Source organism: Bombina bombina, chromosome 5 (assembly GCF_027579735.1).
Source record: "Bombina bombina isolate aBomBom1 chromosome 5, aBomBom1.pri, whole genome shotgun sequence".
NCBI lineage: Eukaryota > Metazoa > Chordata > Amphibia > Anura > Bombinatoridae > Bombina > Bombina bombina.
In genome coordinates, this window is record NC_069503.1 from 41,295,774 (window position 1) to 41,303,041 (window position 7,268).

Here is a 7,268-nt window from a genome sequence, read left to right on the forward strand (position 1 = left end):
GAATGAGGCTTATTACTCTCTATACAGGTGTCTCAGTTATATATGTTCTATGACCTCCTTGTCCTCGCTGCATGTTTTTTTTTTGGGGGGGGGTTTCTAGCCATTATGGGAGGTAGAGCTAAGCTTATGGCAAAACCCTTGTCTCAGCTGTATTTGTATTCAACAGATTGGTTTATAGGGTACAGTAATTTCCTAGAATATGCACACATTAAGGTGCCCCTCCAATTTTCTTTTATTTTTTATTAGTGTAATAAAAAGCAGGTGCTCCGTTAGGCTTATGTGCTTTACTTATAAGGATGTCTGCTCCTTCTAGCCTCTGCACACACAAGGGTCCCTGATGCCCGTTTTACCTATATAGCCCTTTCCATAGGTCCTAATGGGGAATCATTTATAGTGGGAAGGCAGTCTCCTTGTAATACCCCAGTAAATAGTTAATAGTATCTTTCCGCATTACCTAAGGTTCATATCTAGAGTGTAACTCCCCGGAGAGGGTAATATATCCTATTGTTATCCGAATATACTCTATACTCCCTCCTATTGATATTTTAGTTTTATTGTTTTGCCAATATATACACTGTCTGCATTAATAAGCTCTCAGTTTGCTAAGAGATTAGGCTACTTTTACTTACAGCGCTTGCTGGTAACATTATTATCTTTAATATTTATTGACAGTGGCTGTAACCAAAACTTTATGTCCATGTTTTTGCTATATTACTTAGAAAATACTTTCGGCTAGATTATGAGTTTTTGTCGGTAAGGCTTGCGGTGTTAACGAGCAGTTTCTGCTCACAGCTCACCTACAGACAACGCTGGTATCACGGGTTTTTACAAACCAGGCATTAGCCGCAGAAAAGTGAGAGTAGAGCAAAATTTAGCTCCACATCTCACCTCGATACCAGTGTTGCTTACGGTAGCAGTGAACTGGCAAAACGTGCTCGTGCACGATTTCCCCATAAGAATCAATGGGGCAGATTTGGCTGAAAAAAAATCTAACACCTGCAAAAAAGCAGCGTTCAGCTTCTAACGCAGCCCCATTTATTCCTATGGGAAAATACTTTTTATGTCTACACCTAACACCCTAACATGAACCCTGAGTCTAAACACCCCTAATCTGCTGCCCCCGACATTGCCGACACCTGCTTTATATTATTAACCCCTAATCTGCCGCTCCGGACACCGCCGCCACCTACATTGTACTTATGAACCCCTAATCTGTCGCCCTCAACATTGCCAAACCCTATATTATAGTTATTAACCCCTAATCTGCCGCCCCCAATGTCGCAGCCACTATAATAAACATATTAACCCCTAAACCTAAGTCTAACCCTAACCCCCCTAACTTAAATATAATTTAAATAAATATAAATATAATCACTATTATTACCTAAATTATTCCTATTTAAAACTAAATACCTATAAAATAAACCCTAAGCTAGCTACAATATAACTAATAGTTACATTGTAGCTAGCTTAGGTTTTATTTTTATTTTACAGGCAAGTTTGTATTTATTTTAACTAGGTACAATAGCTATTAAATAGTTATTAACTATTTAATAACTACCTAGCTAAAATAAAGACAAATTTACCTGTAAAATAAAACCTAACCTAAATTACATTTACAAGTAACACTACTCTATAATTAAATTAATTACCTAAATTAACTACAATTAAATTAAATAAACTAAAGTACGAAAAAAAACCCCCACTAAATTACAGAAAATAATAAAATAATTACAAGTTTTTTAAACTAATTACACCTAATCTAATCCCCCTAATAAAATAAAAAGGCCCCCAAAATAATAAAAATCCCTACCCTATACTAAATTACAAATAGCCTTTAAAAGGGCTTTTTGCGGGGCATTGCCCCAAAGTAATCGGCTCTTTTACCTGTAAAAAAAAAATACAATACCCCCCAACATTAAAAACCATCACCCACACACTTATATACTGTATGAATACATTGCATGTTGTTAATGCAGTGTGTCCCAATCCAGTTTATAAACGCAACTTCAAACTTTGTAAATTTTCCAATCTTACTCACATTTACCAAGTCTGTCCGTTGCCATAACGCTCCGCCCTCATTGAATAAAGAACTAAATAGGAGGTTTTTTAACTACGACGCATCAACCACAGACCAATCAATACCTATATTTAAATTTTCATTGAGGCTTCCTACTGCAATTGCGCATGCATTCTATTCTACATGCACAGCTCTATCGTGCACAGCATCATTCCGCGCATGCGCATTTGTAACTACCAGCTGACACGAGCGCTCAAGGTTCTTATCAGATTTACTGACATGCTGCGACGTGTAATACATGTGGATGAAGTGCATCATTTTCATATGTACACGTACTTTTTAGATATACGGTATGAAAACTAGGTGTATATATGAAAACGATGCCGTTCATTCACATGCATTACGCTCACAGATTCTGTCACAGCGTGTCAGTCAATCTGCAATTCTGCAAACAGATGAAAATGAAACAAATGAAAGCAGAATAAAAATATGCTGTGTGTCCCCTCCATATCACAACCCCTTGTGCAGTAGCTCACCATTTCCACAGGATGGGTCCTCTTAATCCACAATGCAACCAGCTAGCCCAGGAATGGGCACAGGGTGTAAATCCAAATATCCGCTTATGGAGTGATACTGCTGCATAGCTATTGACATTTTATCCTTGTTGTAAATGCTATTACAATTCAAGTTATTTTTCATGCTTTGCATCAAAACTAGCCATCTGCGTATAAGAGAGTACAGATCATTTCACTTTTCAAGCCGAATGAAATGCTTGATGCAAGACATGCAGTTAGTTCTGTCTATTGTCTCTACTATTGAACTTGAGAACATGGCCACAGCACATCTTCCCCCAGCTAGGAACTGAAGGCATTCTGCATGTCAGATCACCTTTTAGATGCAAAGTTGGGCATGATGGTTTTTCAGACTAAGACATGTTTGAAATAATCGGCTTGACCAGAGTCTCTCTGATAGAATTCTATAATAAAGTTTCTTCTGCACTGGATAGTGATACTCATGATGAAAACCATATAAGCAGTTTAAATAATTAAATAAAAATTAGTAAAGGTTAATGCCATGTCTTGTCTTCTGTTATTCAACATATCAGCTGCAAAACAAAAATACTGAGTCCACTAATGGCAAATGGCCCTACCATAAATGATTTATTTTAGGGTCATTTGCCATTAGTGGACTCGAAAAGCATATACAGCAGCACTGAGGCAAAGGAGTAGCAGGGCAATCCAATAGTTAAAAAATATAACTTTTATTTAAACATGTGCTAAAAAAATATACACAGCTCCAAACTCCCTGACTAGTTTCGTGCCCTATAGGCACTTAATCATAGGGTAAGTTTGTCAGGTGATAGTACCTCTATTTAAAGGGACCAATACACCTGTATACAATTAAATGAAACAACACATACATAAAATACAAATATATGCATATCTCATTAAAAAAAACAACATTTGCCATTAGTGGACTCGGTATTGTGTTTGGCAGCTGATATGTTGAGTAACAGAAGACAAGACATGGCATTAACCATTACTAATTTTTATTTAATTATTTATACATACTGCTTATATGGTTTTCATCATGAGTATCACTATCCAGTGCATAGAAGATGCATATAAAAGCGCATAGCTTCCTATCAGGGCTTACTCCTGTTCTTAGCCTTCATTGAAAATTTAAATCCCACTTTTTTATATAGTTGCCTATTCAAATATTTTTTTTTTCTTCTCTTTGGATCATTGCACTGAGCTGCCTGTGTCCCCGGTGCTGCCCTGATATGTCATATCATCCGCCAGAGTGGGTTTAGCAGTATGAGTTTTTATGTACATGTATGAGTGTGTATGTAAGTGTGTTTGTGTATGTATGTATGTGTGTTTTTTTAAGTGTTCATGAGTGTGTGTTTGTGTATGTATGAGTGTGTTTGTGTGTATGTATGTGTGTGTGTTTTTATGTGTCACAGGCATTAGAACGGTATCACAGAGAACACAACGAACATAAAAATTATCACTAGATATTTTTTTAGGTTTTGGTCTGAATGTGTGTGTGTGTATGAATTTGTATATATATGTGTGTGTGTGGGTGTATGTATGTGTTGGCGTCAATGTCATTTAAAAGTGATTTCTGAGATCCCCCAAAAAAGGTTGTTCTTATAAAGTCAATCATCTATTCTTAAATAAATATGCACCTGTCAGTCAATACAGCTGTACTAGATGTTATTGTTAGGCAGTGAGCATCAGGAATTTAATTCTCAGTTGTCCCTTGATTTCTGACCAAATCATATTTTTTCATTTATTAAAAATATTACAATTAAATGAAAGATATTGTCTCACATTTTATTACATGTATGAGTGTGTATGTAAGTGTGTTTGTGTATGTATGTGTGCTTTTTTTAAGTTTTCATGAGTGTGTGTTTTTTTAATTGTTCATGAGTGTGTGTTTGTGTATGTATGAGTGTGTTTGTGTGTATGTATCTGTTTGTGTGTATGTATGTGTGTGTGTATGTATGTATGTGTGTGTGTGTATGTGTATGTATGTGTGTGTGTGTTTGTGTGTATGTATCTGTTTGTGTGTATGTATGTGTGTGTGTTTTTATGTGTCACTGGCATTAGAACGGTATCACAGAGAACACAACAAACATAAAAATTATCACTAAATATTTTTTTAGGTTTTGGTCTGAATGTGTGTGTGAATTTGTGTATATATGTATACAATTATTAGCAATAATGATGTATTTATTATAAACAGGAACACAAATAATAAGGATTTATTTATTATAAACAGGTTAAACAATTTTTTAAAGTGGTGCAAAAAATGTCTGCAGATCTCTATATAAATCGATACATTATAGTTATTTAAACATATAATATATACATATATATATATATATAACAATCACAATAAATAAAGTACAATGAGCAATATTACTATACATATAAATGTATAGAATAACAATTTTTTAAAATATATATATATATATATATATATAACACATAGAAACACCCAGCACTCACCAGCTAGCTCACAGCTAAGATAAAATCACAACTGGAAAGGTTAGTTACCGCATCTGGCCAAATGGGAAAGCTCAGGCACCACGTCAAGGTTTTTTCCATTGCCTGAGTCCCTAACACAGCCACACCATCATGCGAGCTCACAAAGCCAAACAGACTGAGAACAAAGAAGGGGTGCACAGGTGAATGTAATCACCCAGAGAAAATACAAAACATGGAAGGGAACTGCACTCCAAGACCGGACCAGGTACACATCATGTGACTCAGCAATATCCAGCCCTGGGTGCTAAATAGCACTCCAAAAAAGCTGTGATGTCACCAGAGCCACAGGCAGTTAACCCCAGTCCGGAATGGGTGCAAGAAACAAGGGGGATTACAAACAAAAAGTAATACAACACATAGAAACACCCAGCACTCACCAGCTATCTCACAGCTAAGATAAAATCACAACTTTAAAGGTTAGTTACCGCATCTGGCCAAATGGGAAAGCTCAGGCACCACGTCAAGGTTTTTTCCATTGCCTGAGTCCCTAACACAGCCACACCATTATGCGAGCTCACAAAGCCAAACAGACTGAGAACAAAGAAGGGGTGCACAGGTGAATGTAATCACCCAGAGAAAATACAAAACATGGAAGGGAACTGCACTCCAAGACCGGACCAGGTACACATCATGTGACTCAGCAATATCCAGCCCTGGGTGCTAAATAGCACTCCAAAAAAGCTGAGATGTCACCAGAGCCACAGGCAGTTAACCCCAGTCCGGAATGGGTGCAAGAAACAAGGGGGATTACAAACAAATTTTTTAGTGCATTCAAAATAACGTGCAAATTTTCATAAATAGAAAAAAAAGTTAGTACAATACCGTGTGATACATAAATAACAAATACAAATCAAAAAATTAAAATAGAATAAATTTCATTTGTTATTCATAGAACATCTCCGACGCTGGGCCATCATTGTCCGCATAGTGGAATTCAGTGTACATATGATCAGGTGCAGGGTATACAGATCGTATAGACTTTACTACACAAGACGGTATTGGGCGTCGATTTTTCGGCCCCAAAATACCATGTACCACCATAGTAAATGCACGGTATGCTATGCGACAGTAGTCTCTGTAAATTACAATACATAAGTGTTACAAATCGTTTAAACAAATAAATATAACATTTGGTATATATTTGAAAATGTATCGATACATACATACCTCTCAATTAAATCGTCCACATTCTTTAGGTGTAGCAGTTTGTAACCATAGCTATATAAATGTAAGTATTGAAGGTTTCGACGATTGGGAATATAATTTTTTAATTAATTTCCATCGCAAGCACACTCATGTATGCCTTCACGCAGTGGGGAAATTTGATTAATTTCACGGGAGCATATCGATTCGGCATGCGTTGGCATGATAATGCACCTATTACATGTACGCCAGTCAAGTTTTCCTGCTCGGTTTGATTACTCATCTTCATAAAGTCTGTTTTCGCTACTGCTATTTTCATTTATAATTGGATCAAACAAGTTGTTTCTGCCAGGTAGAAAGGGCAACGTCCTGTTATGCCTTTGTTCATCCAATTGTTTTCTCTAGTAAATAAAATAGAGATTTATATTCTAAAGCTCAATCACAATTTTAAAGTACATTCAAACAATTTATATATATTTAGAAAACTATCTATACTATTGTTTACTGTGACAATTGAACATATTAGTATTTAAAAATTTATTGATATGTATTTTAAAAAAAACTAATTATGGGCTATATCAACCAAAAAGCAACAACATTTTTTAAATAAAAAAAATGAATAAACATTTTACCATCTCTTCGACCTGCTTCTTCAATTTTTTATCCACCATCTTCTGTCTACGAGGGGCCATTTAGACTTTATTCGTTGTCTAGAAAATACTACAATTAATTCATGTCTTTTTAAAGATAGTCCAAAGAAATTGATATATATTACGACATTTAGAGATACAAAATATTGCAATATGTGTCATGTAACAATTTGATTTGCAATATGTAATATTTGAATTAGAATTGTACAGTGCCTATTTGGATGTTTGTCAACATAACACTAATGGAAGATATGTTGTCCCATTTTCTAAACCATGTTTGTGGGTGATGTAATGACAATTGTACATATTGTACATATTCATGTTAGTGAAAATTCTGACGAGGTATACGTCGATGACCACATTACTTCTGAATTGCAGTTTATGGACATTGATTTCAAT